This window comes from Puntigrus tetrazona, chromosome 7 (genome assembly GCF_018831695.1).
Source record: "Puntigrus tetrazona isolate hp1 chromosome 7, ASM1883169v1, whole genome shotgun sequence".
Taxonomy (NCBI): Eukaryota; Metazoa; Chordata; class Actinopteri; order Cypriniformes; family Cyprinidae; genus Puntigrus; species Puntigrus tetrazona.
The window spans coordinates 20,631,803-20,649,695 of record NC_056705.1 but is presented as its reverse complement, the minus strand read 5'-3'; the positions used below and the strand labels follow the sequence as shown (position 1 = coordinate 20,649,695).

The following is a 17,893-nucleotide window of genomic DNA, read 5'->3' as shown; positions in this document are numbered from 1 at the left end:
AAAATATATATTATGTATTAAAATGTTTTACCAATGTCATATACAATAATAGAATATTAAATCAATTTTTGGACTACTAAATAATAATACAAATAAATAAAATAATTAACATTTAATAATAATTAACAATAATTAACATAGTCAACATTTGAAGTGGATCAAAAACTTTGTCCTAAAATCAAAACAATACCCATTCCTGTCTTAGGACGACTTTGATTAACCATATATATATATTAAGAAATAGATGACGCATAAAACACACACACTAAGAGTGTACATGAAGGAGTGTCAGTCTCTCTCTCTCTCTCTCTCTCGTTAGGGGTCTGCTCTGTATCCAAGTCAAAGTTGTGAACTTGGCACAGCCATAAATTCGGACGCCCCCTTCATCAGAGCGGCCACTGGACCCTGCCATAACTCATTTGCACTTGCACACACACACACTTACACACCAGGAACCACTGGGTCCAACCATAACTCACATACACTCTCAGAGGTCTTTAGATCCCTCTCAGAGGTCATAAACCACATTCTCTCTCACACACACAGAGGTATGTGGGGGTCCTAGTTTGAGGTCAGGTGATGGAGCTCTCGGGGTGATATACTGACACCCAGTCTCTCTAACTGAGGTAATGAGTCACAGAGTACGAAACAGAGCCCAACTTGTTATTTTTTCATTTTGACAAGAAAAACTGCTCTCAGACATCAGGTGATATTTATGAGTATCAGCAGTCAGACAGAGGTTATGGACACAAAACACAAATGTTGCCCTTTGACGCTGTGTAAGCAGAGTGCAAAAGCCACAGTATGAAGTGCACACCAATTCTTTCATCTAACATGTCAAATATTTCTTACTTTTGACTTCATTTGGGCGAGAGAAAATTACCTCTACCTGAATACGTCTAGCAAGGACAGCTGGAAGAAAACAGACATTCAGGATAAGATAGTTAAACTATTTCTCTTTAGATGAAGAAAAGAAAAGAAAAGAAAAGAAAAGAAAAGAAAAGAAAAGAAAAGAAAAGAAAAGAAAAGAAAAATGCTAATATATAGAAAAACTAAGAAAAAGTTAAATTCGTTACATAATAATAATAATAATAAATAAAAATAAAAAATAAAAAATAAAAAAATAATAATAATGTTGGTGTTGTTATTTAAAATGCCTTTGTTTAATATTTAAAAATAAATCAAACAAATTAAAATTGCCATTTGTGATATATTTCGATCCCAAGTTATATCAAGTCTTATATTGCATCCTGATTTGCTAACCTTTGCGTAAATCTTAAATCTGGGCATGCTATAAACATCATTGTACATTCAGTGTGTGAAAGTGAGCAGGTGGAGCAGGTGATAGAAACTGAAGGAATGTATTTAAGAGCTGTACAGCTGAGTAAACATGCAGATTCATGGGTAATGGAGTCTATATCACAAACACACACACTCATGCATGTGCACACAAACATGCAAACTCTTACTGGGTAATGGAGTCTACCAAACTCACTCTTCTTCTGGCTCACATTCACAGTCTGAGAATTAAATACTCATCTAGGGCTCCCAAGTGGACCGGCACAAGCTTAAATCCTGAGTCTCTGTCTTAAGCAGCTCTGGGGCTCAGTGTGTTGTCTACAGGTGAGGAAGAAACAGAAAGAGAGAGACAATGAATCCATTTAACCAATACTAAAATTGCATACTAAGAAAATCACTGTGTGTTTACATGCAGAGCTCTAGAGGAAAGAAAATGTGTAGAATCCTGCAGACCATTTGACCCTCAAGTGTATTTTTATTATAATCACATGCACCACCAACCGCATGGATAAATTATAATATTAATGATCTGAATAGATGAAAATATATTTTCTATAAAGACTGATCTACGTGAATTTGTTAATGTGGCATGAAAGTATTTAACGTTTTACTAAGATGCTATTTCTAAAATATGCAATTTTAAAAGCTGTAGCAAACTATATATATATATATATATATATATATATATATATATATATATATATATATATATATATATATAAAATGCATAATGCGAATAGAACCACTCAGTGGCTTCATATCAAAGCTATGCAATAAGAATTGCAGGGTCACTCCAGTAATTGTACACAGAGCTATGTAAAACCTATCATTCATGCATACATATTTCATGAATGTCTCCCCAAAAAAACATGTTAAAATGGTAAGAGTGTGTCAGGGAAAAGAGCCCAAACATTCAAAAGCGTACACAAGAATGTGGACAGTATAGGTCACACACAGGGAGACGTGGGTCACGCTCAAATTGTCCATCAGTCAGACAGGCAGAACTGATTTAGATGCTAAATAATGGTTTAGATATTCAAAAATTCCATATATATGCGAAAGGCTCCAGTGCACACCAAGGCGGACCCATCAAAGAGCCCCTCACCAGCACTAACACTACAAAAACTGGCCTCGGAGAGCCTCTTTGTGTCTCTTACATTTTCTCAAATCCACAGCCAGTGTGATCTGCTATTAAATGAAGAAATTGCATTTACATTCATTTATTTATATTTATATTATTAAGTGACAGTCTCTTAACAAAAAAGGAATAAACAAAGTAAATAAATCGCATAGATACAAACTACCAGGACAAATATTTGACAGTGTGTTCTGTTGTACTCAAAAACCCAAAAGGAACACCAAAGAAACAGCACAATAAACTAATCAAGAGGGGTTTTTGAAGATGAACAAGTCAAATTGCAAGGTTAAATACTTGAGGGCCATAATTCCCAAAATGCCATAAATCTGTGCGCGTAGTGCATTACAAAATTCAACAGCAATGCAAACAGATCTCTTTTCCGAGAACATTGATTTGTATCAACATACAACTGAGGCTTCCCTCAAAAAAAAAAAAAAAAACAAGAAAAAACATATAAATAGATTATAATGAAAAGATTATTTTATAGAACAAAATCAAAAGGACAGGAAGTCCATGTTTAGACCAAAGGCAGAGAGAGAAAGAATCTGCACATGGACTTTTTAAATCAAACCCATGTCCTGACACAGGCCTCCTCCACTGCAGGTCTGCACACTCAGGATAAAAAGAAGCAGATGATATGCGTCACACCCTGCAAGCACAAATCAGAGTTTTGAATAGGCAGGTCAGAGGGTTTTAAAATGGCTGACTTGTTCCAATCACAGTTTATGGAATATAATCTTAAACACAAGCCTTTAGGAGCCTTACTTAGTGACATGGTACATGTTAACAAATTTAGTTCAAATGATAGAAATCACATGGCAAAATATTAAATGTTACTAATCTGCAAATAAAAACAAAGCTATAACGTAAAATATAAATCTATCAAAAACAGTTTCGGTTTGCTGAAGCTTTAGCCGGAAAAATTTCAATGATCAACCAAATAGAATAAAAATCGATTTCTATCTAGTCAAAAAGCCCACAGTTTCTGTCAGTGTTTTATTTGTATTTAGATCACACATCCGGGGCCTCGCTAATCTTCAAAGATTTTCCAGAGAATAGAAATCCTAAGATAATCTTATCTGAGATATTTGTATGACATTGAAAAAGCAAGGTGAATCAAACTAGACGTAGAGCGGTGTGACAGAACTGATTGAGTGAGCGGTAATGTTGACGGACAACCAAAATCTTGTGATCTGACCCCAAAGACAAAGGTTTAATAATAAATATAGCAGTGTCTGGATTAAAAAGACACCACTCTGCATTTTTAATGTAAATGTGTGTCTGCATGCTGTTAAATATGAATGATCCCTGTCTCACCTCAGGGTGAATGTGCAAGGAATGAAGAGCGATAGTCTGTGTGTGTGCGTGCGTGCTAGAACTAAGCTGCTTCAGTTGGCCGCAATTTAAATAAAAGGGTCTCCAAAGTTCATATGCAAGGAATGTCTGCTAAATCAGAAGGGTCTAAACTGAAAGCACCCCTAAACTTCTGCAGTTTTAAAGAAACCTCAACTCTGATCCTAATGGGCGGTTAGAAGGGCACGAGGGATTTTAAATCTCCCACAGCGAAGAGAGAAAGATAGTCGAGTGTTCCTCTGCTTTATTTACACCCTGTTGCAGCCAGTGGTTGGCAGGTACTGATGGTGTGTGTGTGAATGTGAGTAGGGCACTGGGGCAGGGCTGAAAGGGGTTGGAAGGGTAATGCAAGGGCTATCACATTAACCTGACTGGAGCTCCTCTAATAGGCACCGCGGCTTAAATTGATATATCAATTTACTCCCCTCCTGCAGGACTTCAAAGGCCTGCAGTCTTGTTCCCTTAGCCTTTACCCGCCCCACATCAATCTGCCTGTCTACACTGCATGAGCCTCTCACAACACACAGCGCAGCCAATCACATGACCTGCTACAACAGAAACAGTTCAAACCGGCCAATCGGAAAACACCCAGGAAGTCGAAAATCTGCTTATTAGATCTTGTATTGGTTCAATTAATAAAAGCATATTAATGGAACTGCAACCGCGTAATTCCTGACCAAAAAATAGGATATTGTTTTATAATTTTGCCTGTATTTAATATTAAAGTGTCCTCCAGGAAAAAAAAAAATTGTCAAAAAATCTAATTGTATTGTTTTGTATACAAAACAACTAATTTTGCTGCTTGATACTGCAAACTGGTATGTCTTACTCTCACCGTATTATTTTAATGTACTGTCTTAATTTTAAATACAGTTTGTAGTGCAAAAAGTTTTACCATTTACTGCAGTTTGTTATTCTTCTCGCTATTTCACAGCTGCTTATTAACCGGAAGTCTTTCACATACACATACACTTACTGCAATAATACTATGGTAATATTAATGGTAAAAAGCTCTGAGGGCTTTTTTTTTTTTTTTACTACAGTCAGTAACATTTATGTCTATACACTTTTTAAAAATTAATAGATAATAAATGAATATATAAAATTCAAAAGCATATATTTACAGTTTATGAGACGTTTAAAAAAAATACAAATAAATAAAAAATACAAGAATCTCTTATTTGCCATTATTAATTTATTGGTTGAATGAGAAATGTTTGCATTTAGTGAATGAGCAATTTAAAATGACAAAAAGTATTGTTACATGGGAATTGTTAAAGCAGTAGTTACGAGAACTTAAAAATCTGAATGCGTCAGGTTGTTTTTAGAGTATAAGACAAGTGAAAGAAAGCGTTGCCTCGGACGAAGATGAACGCATCAGACCACTGAATGGCACAGCTGACCAGTCAGAAACGAAGATGCCAGAAAATCCTGAATCAAGTAAACACACTGAATCGTAATTATCTGCCTAATAAAACACATTACCCATTAGATTCAGCCGAGCTCATGCGCCTTTATTCAAGACCCGTAAACAGGAACAAAAAGGCTGTACATTTGTTTTGACATGCACCTGTGAGCTGTATTTGTGTTAGCAAGACATTTACAACAGCTGAGATAGAAGCAGATCTTCACAGTTAGCTCCAGACTCTGTTCTTTTACACGGAATCAAACAACTCGTCTTCCCAGCACAAGCCCTAGAGGGCCATGATGTCATATCCAGTGTAACACCTTGCGGATGACTGACACATGTTTCCCATGGAGAGACAGACACACAAACACGCAAATGCACACACGTACGCACACAAATTGAAAGAGTCTTTGTTTTGTCTGACATCTCCCACCTTATGCTAACCTGTTTTGTCAAAACAATTCCCACAGAAATTAGATGACACAGATTCAGAAAGATAAGAGCCTAAATCTGCCAGAACCAAACCAACAGTGACAAACAACACCTGCTTGCAGTTTTCACACAATGCTTTTAGTGCACATATCCATTTACATACCGAAACACTGTCAACCGAGACAGATTTGGACAAAAAAAAAAAAAAAAATGTTATCAATGAACAGCCTTTTCTAAATTGAGCAGTGATACGAATGAAGTACTAACGCCACTTACTGTTTACTGCACATTTACCAAGGAACTTTCAGATTAAATCTGAGAAAAGAAAAATCACATTGTACTTATTACGCCAGACTGACTAAGAAGGAGTGCTCTAACAGGGTGAAAACGACATTTGAAATGTTAGGACGGATGAAGAGGAGAAGGGAGTGTGTTGTCAGGTGAGCTTCTCTCTCAAACCCACCTGATCAGAGAGTTTAGACAGAGGGGGGAAAAAATACAGCAAATATTCCAGGAAGAAAGGGAAGCGTTGAAGAGGTTGAAAGAGATTGAGAGAGTTGAGAGGATGTGGAAAAAGAGAGAGAGGGTCACAAAGTAGACGAGGGCCATGAATACAGAGCAGGCGAGATGTGAGAGAATTTTACAGCAGCTATTGTCTGTCACTCACCCTGTAGATGTGTGATCACAATTTCTCCCCATCAAGTGTTTCACTTTCACCTGAAGTAACTACCCAACACAAATATGCTTTTTACCCATCTGCTTCTCTCACTTAGTCTTAGAGCGAAACACACACACACACACACACACACACAGTCTGCTTTTTTAACACACAGACAGCAGACAGACAGTCTTTACTGCCAGGCCGTGCCCTTGCTGAACATGCTACAATGCTCGCTTTGCTTATGCTGTTTTAAAGTACTGCTTCTGATTATTAATATTATTTTAATGAGTATATTTAATTATTTTATGCATGCTATTTTTGTTTAGTGCTGGTGACCTTTACATTCAAGGTCTTAAAATGAGATCCCACTATTCATCCCGCTATTCGATCAGTGTGAAAAGGTCAAAAGTTAACAAGTGTTCACAAGCACGTACACATCCATGAAAACCCGCTCACGGTCCGGAACAAAATTAGCTAAGTGCTAAAACAGCTGTGCTTGGTCATTTATTCAGCAAACACACACACAAAATAACCTCACTTTACTGTAAACGATCAAGACCACCCAAGCCAGCCACAGGTTTACAACAGATTTAGACCAGATGAGGAACGATAAACTCATTTGACTGCTTTTTTCTCTGTTCTGTATGGCAAGTTGTTGTTCAAAACAATATCTAAAGATATATATATAATGTCACTAAACATCTATTTTAGTAACAATATTTTCATATTATTAAGCATGAGTTCATGACTTACGGTCCAAATCAAGTCCAAGTTTGGCTTTCAGTCCAAATCAGTTCATTTCTTTGAGTTTTTTGAGTGTCAAATTATCTGAAGTAGACTGAACCATTCAAGTATTTTTGCATTAGATCAGCTTTTTTTTTAATTGCTGGCCTCTGTCAAAGAAAAAAAAAAATAAAGAAAAAAAAAAATAATATAATAATGAAATCTATAAATATATATATATATATATATATATATATATATATATATATATATATATATATATATATTCAAAACAACTACAATACATAGAATTAAAATGTAAAATTCACAACCATTTTTAATCTGTTAGAAGAGACAGGTGCTGTTCGTGAACCAATTGATTCATGCAGCAACTATCAGCAGGACTGAATAAAACACTTTAACATGACATACTTAATCAAAAAGCATGTAAAGGCAGCACTGAATACTTATTATTATATTGCGTTTTTTATTTACACATTTACTTTCATTGAAGCATTGTGTTGCGAGAAATATAATAATGAAATGTTTGTTTGATGAAACTTGTCAGTCCTCTGCCTATCAGTGCATTTGAAAATGATGGTCCAGCACTTGCATTGTCTGCAACGACTTCAGCCAAAAGGCAACATGCTCTGGATCTTCTTTTCTTCTTCATTCCATTCTGTCTTTCTTTCCACTTAGTTTATCATTTGTTGGTAAAGAGCAGAAAGAAGGAATGGTACGGTCACTGATTCGCCACAATAGGTGCCTGTGGGGGTTGACAGGAGGCACAGTTTGTGGGTGAGGTGTCGAGGCTGGGACAGCGCCAACTCTGTGTCTTTAAAACCATCGCTGTTGTGCTACACTAGGCTACGGGCCAGTGAGTAATCTTCACACAACAAATGTCACAAGGAATTCTGGGTAGCACACACAAAAAGACCAAGTCTGTCAAGAGAGGAGAGAGGAAGTGAGACAATGATGAATGATTGGCAAGAACCTGTTTGTCTCTCCCTCTCAATCTCTTAATTTTTGGCACTGGTCTTGTAAAGTTTTTTCATTGACACTATTGCATGACAAACTGACAGTAACATTATATCATTTAATGATGTGTGCTTTACAGAACAAGAGTCGCAGCTCAGAGGTCTACTTTCCTCTTCTTTCTCTTTCTCTCTCTCTCTCTCCGTCTCTCTTTCTCACGGTGCTCCTCTGTCGGTTGGAAGCCCAGAGCAGGGCTGCTGCGGTGAAGCTCCCGTTACACTCTGCCTCAGCCTCTCTGTCATCTCTGCTAAGCCCAGTGCACCCTGGGAAATTAAATAACCCCATGTCTCAGTTTCTCCCATTGCCCCAATTAGCATATTTTCTGTACAATGGGCATGGTGTCTAGGATGTAAAAGGACAGTCATTTAGTTATATTTTTCTCAATTAAAGGGACAGTTCATGTTAAAACAAAAACTCTTTCATTATTTACTGCAGGACATTATTTCATCTGTTGAACACAAAGAAAGAATATGTAGTCACAAATGTGTCAGCAGTGTCTGAGAGGGTATTGGTTTATTACTCAAACTGTTTTTTTTTAATAATAACCAATAATGAGCAATAATATATACTGTATATATGAGAATAATTAAGCAGATTTACTAATTCTGGGTGAACTATCCCTTTAACTCCTTGCACAAAGAAGTACCATAGCTATTTCACAGAATTGCCCTCTGTTTGGGAATTTTTAACATAAAAAAAGCTTTTTACACGAATGCTAAATTGCAGAGTACAAAGATACTGTATGGCTAACTAGCTCCACTCTGCCTGCTCCAAACCCAAGTGGGGCTCGAACAAGCAATAGTCAATACGGGAGTTGGGTGCACTAACAAGAAGGTTAAAGACCGCCCAAGTGTCAGACGAAAACATGCCTGTTGAGGCCAAGGGAGCGAGGATTACCCTGCTATAACATATCAGCATTTTACAGTGATGCTACATGTTCAGTTCCTTGTGAGCCGCTTACACATGCATCATTTTAAGGTATTGCGTTCATTATTGAAACCAGTGCGTTGCAATAATATCAGCAAAATAATAAATCCGAGACAGCAGACAAGGTGAGTTTTTATTCTTTAAATTAAAAATACTTTGTCATACTGAAAGGTATTGCCGAATGCATTTTAAAAACTGAAAACTGCCACTAAATTGCAGATGCTAGGCATATTACTATTTTTTTTTTTATTGCTTTCGTATTGTCACAGAAGCACGCAGAATTTTAAATCATGAAATTAATCAAAATAATAAAAACACAAGTTTAACAATCTCAATGCAATATACATTGTTTTGAGGTGATTTTATCAGCTTAGCCTAAAAAAATGAAAAGAGAAAGACGGTATGAGCACTTTCCGTACCGCCAAACATAACGGATATATAGAGAAAACTGACTATTAAACACATGGGGAACGTGTAATTGACTACGGTGGAAATTATTATGGTTTAACAAGGGGACTTAACAGAGCAGACTTATTCTTTCACACGTCCTCTATGCAATCCACATGACATATGTCCACACACACACACACACACACACACACACAGACGGGCAGTTAGAGGCAGTAGCAGGCAGGCATTTAGACAGCATGGTATAAGAGCTCAGTTGGACTGCCACACTCAGTCCAAACCAAATGAGACCATGCTGCTTCAAACTAGCCCAGCAGTCTCCAAGGACTCCACACTGATTCTCCACAGCAGATCATTAAAGTCTTGTATTCTCCCTTCCCTTCTCTCTTTCTCTTCACACTCCCTTTCACCTCCTCTCCCTCCCAGCCAACCCTGTACTGGAAAAAAAAAAGAAGTCTAAATAAAGTTAAAGTTTGAATAAACAAAGGATTTTCTCCTATTTTCCCCGCCGATTCTATGGGCTGTAGTTTCCCTGAGATCTGTGTGGAATCTCATTGGCTCTTTCCACGCTTGTTGCAGTGGTAGCTGGTTCTCAGTTTAATTGGAAACTTAAATACTTTGGGTAATGTGTGGCCCCTGGGAGCCCTTTCTGCCATATCCTTCACATACACACACACACACACAGAGAAAGAGAGAGAGAGAGCAGACAGGGTGTCTCTCTCCTTTGCACAGGACCTCCAAACCCTCGACACCCCCACCCTCTCAAACTACAGCTGTCCTCAACGACAGCCCCGGCCCTTCATTATCAAAATAGAAATTTGTGTCCTAAGTGCAGCAACATTGCTAATGCTAAATATTCAACTCCCTCAGGAGCTAATTACGCCTGAGTACTGGCAACATGGATTCCATTTTTTCACCTCCAATAACAACTGTAAAAGCAATTTGAGCATTTTTCAATTAATTAAACACATAGTCTCCCAGTAACCTCTTGTCATTTTGCCCTCCAGGACCAAAGCTAATTTGTGTAAAATAAAATGAGAGAGCGTGAGAGAGAGAGAGAGAGAGAGAGAGAGAGAGAGAGAGAGAGAGAAAGAGGGGTGTTTTTAGTCATCTTTGCCACTTAAGGAATTAAAAAAGCACACTATTAATATTTTATAATAGGGAAAGACGTGTAGTTTTCAAAGCAATCTAAAGCCAGGTTTCAACATTTAAAAAATGTTAAACTAGGTTGATCTACTGCAACCACAAGTAAGCTACAATAAATCAACTAGAGTTACATAGTATTTTTGGCACCATATCGATTATCAGTAGCTAATAATCAAGTTTCCATGAATTGAAAATTGAAATAAAATTCCTATTTTAAATAGAATTTTGCTATGTTTATTGTATATGATTCATTCATACACAAGATATTTTTTTAATCGCATGCCTTTGTAATCTTTAATAAATAAATGCAATATAATTTTTTTTATATTATGAATTAAGTTACGGTTTATTTTAAGGTGTCATAACTATTCATTTACTGTACCGAGGAATATTAATTAACTACATGTACTTAATGTATGATTAGGGTTGCTTGCATGTAATTATGTATCATTTATTGTCATTATAATAGTAAGTAAAAAATATTACGAAATAAAGTGTTTCCGTAAATTATAATATTGTGCTGCTTAAAATCCCACTGTTTTTCTATTTATTGGTTATAGCAAAAATAATTACTTACTGATTTCAGCCATAATTTTAATATACATCCCTAAAATCAACCCTCGATGAGTTCAATGCGTACAATGCTAGACAATAATTTTAATGTTGTGCCTTTTTTTGTCAAAGAATAATAATGTGTGAGGAGAATATGTGTGGGTGCATGCATCAAATCAAATATTTTCTGTCACAGCTGATGAGCAGAGCACATAAAAACTGCATTCACCTAGACACTGATGCACACACACACACACACACACACACACACACACACACACATACACACATCCAGAATCCTGCCAAACATTCTCATTATTGTCTCTTAGAGGCTTCTGTCAGTGAGTCAGATCAGAGAGAGTGCGTGAAATCTTGCTAATGGGCATTACAGCATTACGGGCTTTCCCTCGTCCTCTCCCTCCCACTCCCTCTCTCTCTCTCTCTCTCTCTCTCTCTCTTTCTCTCTCTCCCCATCAGGACCTGTGCAAAATAAAGAGAAACGCTCACACAAAAGGAACACACACAGAAGGAAAGGTAAGGAAAACATTCGGTGAATATTTACAACAGGAAATCTGGCCTATGAAAACACGAGATGTTTTTTAATGCGGAAAGCCATATCCCTCCCAACCTCCTCAATCTTCCTCTCTCTTTCTCTGTGCTCTCTTGCTCGCAGCAGCAGTCAGAGAGATGACTCCCGGTGCTGTCTAGCTTCACTTTCAAAGCGCTGTTTAAATGGGCTCCCTCAAGGACGGAAGCGCAGCCTTCACCTCTGCGCACCTCTACTGTCTCCCGCATGGACGGCCCTCTTAACTTTCCCTCCTTCCCCCTCACTCAAAATATTCAGACGCCGGCTCTGCTTTTCAACACATCCTCCCAGCGTCGGCAAATATAGGTGCGTGGCGAGCGTGCCGTGTTAAGCTATGAGATCCGAGGCTTCTGCTACAGTCATTACACGGTGTGCTGCTCACACGCTGATGTTGTCTGAAGAGCGTCTCATCTGCATAGGGACACACTTCATGGGTTACACTCACTGCACACACATTGCTCTTTTGCCTTCATTAACAGGCTACAGGGAAACAAATATGTCTGAGACGATGCAATGTTTTGATAGTGGGTTGCTGCGCTTAATTATCATAATGTAAAAAATGGCAATGCTCAACGATGTGAAAAACGCATTGCATAACAAAATGGACTGACACCCTTCAGTTAAAAAAAAAAAAAATTGTATTTTTGCATCATAATATTGACATACCTCATCCAATAATTAAATAAATAAATATGTTTGCACAATCATAATATTGACATACTTTACCCAAAAAATAAATAAAACAAAACAAAAAATCAGTCATCATTTAGTAATGCTCATATCATTCCAAACCTGTAGAACACAAAAGAATATATTTTTTTAAAGAAAACACACACAGACGCACGTATACGCTTGTTTTCTTGTTGCTGTTTTGCAGGAAAAAAAAGATTGTGATCTAGTGATCAACACGGAGGTGAAATTTCATTCAATTCAGTCCAATAGGAGTAAGAATGGAACTCTGGCGACATCTTCCTGGTTTTGTAGTGATGGGACTATAGAGTAAGCACAGGTGTGACGAGTGGCTCTTTGATCTCACTGCTATATTTTTATTGAGAGGGTGGAACCACATTTCTGTGGGTTACAGATGCTTATGGGAAATGAAAGGTGAGCACACCCGCAGATACCAGTGTGTCACACTAAAATACATCCTCCCTGAGGGAGAAGGGAGGCAAGGAAGAGGGTTATGCAAACAGATCATCAGCAAATAATGCCTGGGCCCCAAGCAACAAAAGTCAAATGCTTGAATGCTACAACTGGGAAATAGATGCACACACACAAAATAGAGAAGTACCTCAGAGGCATATGGACAGATACCTGCAGCGAGACGTCCTCAAATAGTCAACCAGGTGTGCAGAGACAGACTCTAGGAAATGTCTTTGGAGAATTCCAGCTTCATAATACCCCTTTTCCAAGAACATTTAACATGGTTTACATTTCTATATGATTACTGTGTATTTATTATTCAATTAAAATGTACTCCAGTGTATTTCTAGAGCACTGTGTCAGACTGGCGTTCTCTTTCTAGATGTATTATGAGAGGCTATATCATGTATTATTGCAGCATAACAAAACAGCTCATTTGGATCCAGCACCTCGGTGATATCATCCTAATGAGGAGCAAATGGGGAACGAGGCCTCGCTCGTATTGTTGTTGCCACAGATTACACCTGACACCCAAAACACAGAGGCTTGATCGGGTAGCTGTTCAAATGTATCAAAGGCAGTGGAGAGAAACCCAACACCTCTGCTGCGAAAAAGCGTTGTGGGGAGAATGTGAGAGGGCAAGTACGGTATGCAGAGAGGCAGGCAGAGAAAGCCATCTACATTTCAAATGCAGAGGATGTTTTCCGTTGGATGTTTATGAAACATGGCTGCTGGGATTGAGCAACTGTAAGAGGATATGGCATCAAAGAGCTGCTCAGAGAAAACAAAACAACAACACACCATGCTCACGGAAGAGGAGAGACGAACACAACTCCTCCTAAGAATTATGCAGCAGCTTCAGCTGATTACCTGCAACCGTGGGCCTCTGAAAGACCCGCTCGAACCTCAGGACCAGACGCAAACTCTCTGGATGGAGAGTGGGTGTGGCTTGATTCTGACCAATGACAGGAGGGCTCTGCTTAAAGAGGGAACGAACTGTGAATGGAAGGGTGCACTGAACGCTGCGATGACAGTAAAACAAGGATGCTACAGCCTTGACATAAAGCATCTGCATGTATGCAAAAACAGTCCAGGTAAACATCCTCAAAATCTAAAACCTATTTAATATGTACACTTGTCCTTTAATCGTTTAATTTAATGAGTTCAGTTAGGCACTGAACCAATAAAATAAAATAAAATAATGTTAGCTTACCATACCGGGCCAAAGAGGTTTAGAGTAGAAGAGTTTAATTCCATTTACTGTAATCCTCTGGAGGTCATGTTAGCTTGCTCGGTGTATATTGACAACTGCAGTCAGAAATAAAACAACTGCGGCCGCTTGTTTTCTCACACCAATTAAAGGGCATTGTGACAGATCAGGGACTGCTAAGATTTTGAGTCTCAGTGAGGCTTTTAATGAAGCCGGTGCCTTTGTTCTACAGCAGTTTATCAACTGCCTATAACCTTCTAGCGCTGATTATTGGCATATATTCCTTAAAATTATCTAAAGCACAAGTGACAGTAACACTTTAGATTGGGAAAGACATATATATTCACTAGGTATGGGGTGGATAAGGTCATGAAGAATATGTCATATGTGTATAATATGTGTTAGTAGTGAGAATTCAGTCAAGGTTGTAAGAGATTGGACAGATGTCATTTTTGATGGGACGAGAATTTTAAGACTCCATCCAAACAAAGCTCATTAGTTTGTATTTACTTTGAATGCACAGCGGTTTTCTTGTGACTCCTTGCCAAGAAATATTTAGAAAACAAATATCATCATTCAAAAACAAAACTTCTTAAAATCAATAAATCACATACCATTATTTCTATCTCAAATGTAAAGTGTTCTCAAAATGTATTTAATTTGAAATGTTATTATTATGACTATTTTTATTTCCATTGTTGTTATTGTGAATATTAAAGTGTGTCGATGTAACAACCCTTTAAAATATCAGAATCTGTTGAAGGTGCTTCTACTCACACTTTATCAGACTGAAATCGCTAGGTTCATTCTGTCGTTGCACCCAAAGATAATAAATAAATGCTTAAAACTATGGTGGATACACCAATAATTTCATTTTTTTTAATACCAGTTGTAAAAGTTGCTGCTATGCAACTCTTTGTATACATAATGTAAAACTACTAAAATATAATACCTAATGGCTATTTTATACACTTACAAAATGTGGTAAGCGTAAATATTGTCAGGTGAGATTTTAGTGCAATGCCGGTGGGTTTGATTTAATATTAGCAGACAACAAATGAGCCCTACAAGGCACAGGCATCTGCAGCAGTACAGAGTGTATTGTATCGTTGTGTGCCTTGGTGCTGATAAGAGATGCGTCGGCAAAAACCTGAAAAAGCTTGTTTTCCCAACACTCAATCCTCATTAGGCTCAATCAATACTCCTTTAGTCCTTCAGCTTACTGACTCATTTCAAAATAACATTACAGGTCATTTGTCTCATCATTGCTCGTGCCGCATTACGGTGCTTTCTCGCTCTAAGAGCAAAGAATGACACGGGGAGAAGAGAGAATGTCGGATATTGAGATTTCTATGTTGTGGATACAACTTTAAATATTTTTTTTTTGGTGAGAAGTCATTGAAAAATCAATGTCTGCTTCCTACAATCCATTTCAACCAAATCAATCATAATCTTGCCGGCTGGCAGGGGAAAGAGAGAGCGAGAGAGAGAGAGAGAGAGAGAGAGAGAGAGAGACAGGGGGAGGGAGATGAGAGAGAGAGAAAAAAAAAGAATGAACGAGAGAGAAAAATGCACACAATCTTTGTCTGAAATCTCTCAATTCTAAATCCATTCTCATAAAAAGCTCATCATCACATCGTTTAGCCTGGCTAACGGCCTGTCAGTCACCAGGGGCCTCTGAGGAAGACTACCGGGAATATGGAGCCACAGCTGGGGGACCCAGGGACCCAGTCTATCTCTGCTATATGAACACTTTAAAATTGACTGGGGTGGTAAAGGCTATCATGATGAGAATCAGCAAGTCGATTAAATCTGCTAGAAGTCCCTCATGGTATTTTCACACCTGTTCCAGGGGGTAGAAAAAAATACCAGAGTAATCACGTTTAAAATAAATGAGCTCCTGCATCAACATTCTAGGTGGTTTCAATAAAAAGGTCCTCGGCAAACCTATAGAGTACTGACAGATTTAGATTGCTCTTTTTAAGGATCAGCATTGCCCCTTTTGATCTTGTGCCCTACTTACATAGATTTTTGGCTCATGCTCCATTACAAGCAGCATTGTTCTGAGTGAACACATGGTTGTGTACGCGGCCACTCATACTTCAAATGCTTACACGCATAACATTGCACGGAACACAACTGATACGAATGTTTTACCTGGGTTGCGCACATTTTATTATTTAAAGTAAAAATGAAATGCACAGTTTTCACGTTGTCGAAAAGATGACAAACATTAACTTGTACTTCACTTTTCATATTTGCTTTGTGAGTGTTACACACAGCTACTTCACGTTTTTAACATGGTTCATTTCTGGTTCACGTTCTGCACTCAATAGCAGATTTGATTAAAAAATATCATCGTTTTAAAGCATAAGAGCAAGAAAAAAAATCATGATGATTTTTTATTGTTTGCATGGATTCTGTGCTGAAAGTGTCCTAGTGCAGAATATAAACATTTAAACATAAATGTTTATTTTGCTGTTTCATGCTTTGTTATTATTATTATTATTATTATTATTATTATTATTATTATTATTATTATTATTATTATCATCATCATCATTATCATTATTATTATTATGTTGCGTCGCTGCTTAGGGAACGGGGTTTACTTGTGCACATGTGTTTAATCATTTCATAAAAATGGCAAGGTCAAAAATAAATCACATCCATTATTCGCTACGGATCTCCCCAAAGCATTAACGGCGGACTGTTTAGAATTTCAATTGGCTTCCAAGTGGCAAAACCCCTTAGCTAATACATCAAAGAATATTTGGCGTCAACTAATCGGTTTAGGGCAGATTTGGAGTGGCTAAAATCCGTTTGAGGGGGACGGAAAGAGAGGTACACGTTACCGGCTGCCCACTGCTGTCGAGAAAGACACGCCTAACCTCGCGCCTCGAGGAAACCTGTCATGCACTTCACGTTAACTAACTTTGTTTAACCAGCCCATTCTGCGCGCGAACGCGAGAAGCAATTAGTCTGCTACAATAGATAATGCTTTCTAATAATAGTTTCTAAATCCAAATTAAATTACGTCGTTTCCCTCAGGCATTTTGCTCCAAAAGCACCACTTGAAATACCTCCCCCTACTTTTTTTTTTTTTTTTTTGGTTGATCGTCCTTGTTATATTTCCTTTGACGTATTGCATTATTGTGCAAAGATTCAGACTCTTACATATCCGCACGACCGGTCACGTCGCAAAAATCGCGCGTAATTGGAAACGTCCGACAAAGCGTCCGTCACAAAACAAGCAGGAGAATAACTTATACATCAGCGAGCGCACATATCCTAACATAAGCCTACACCTCCCCTTGCCGTCCAGTCTGGGAGTTCACGGGAGCATTTCGAGAAAATAAAGCACTAAGTATTTCAATGCAAGGACCCTCTGCTGAAACGCCGTGTTCAAAAGTGCTGTTGCTCGAGGTGCCTCGATTAGGTCATTATATAAAGAATGTCATTTGAGTTAAATAAGCGGTTTCCTACCTTTATGCAATGCAGCGCGAGCAGAGTGCGACTAGTCCCTGCTGCATTTCTCTTTTCCGAGCTTTCTTTCATTCACCCCTCCACTATCGCTAAACAGACCGCTTATCGAATCCTATTGGCGAAGAGGAACTCATTACTGCCGATAATACTCTATCAATGAATATTGACGTCATTTAAATGCTACTCCCGGGTATCCTTGGAAACCGATACGCTATTTAGAGGTGACTGTGCAATGGCCACTTCCAACTGTGCTTCAGCAAAAACAAACAAACAAACAAAAAAAAACAGGAAACATATTATATCAAGTTGGGTATTTAACGAGGTTAAGGATTTAATATGGATTATGTTTTGGGGTTTTTTTTCTGTTGTATGCACTCGATTCAAAA

The 17,893-nt window shown here is 38.0% G+C and overlaps 1 long non-coding RNA gene across 1 annotated transcript in view; it reads right to left on the bottom strand.

The window, feature by feature from the left end:
- LOC122349167 overlaps positions 1-17,893 on the bottom strand; it is a 54,967-nt gene that overhangs the window by 12,770 nt on the left and 24,304 nt on the right. Inside the window, exon 3 of the long non-coding RNA XR_006251430.1 lies at positions 1,496-1,617. This is a non-coding gene — a long non-coding RNA (uncharacterized LOC122349167). The remainder of the gene's footprint in view (positions 1-1,495; positions 1,618-17,893) is intronic.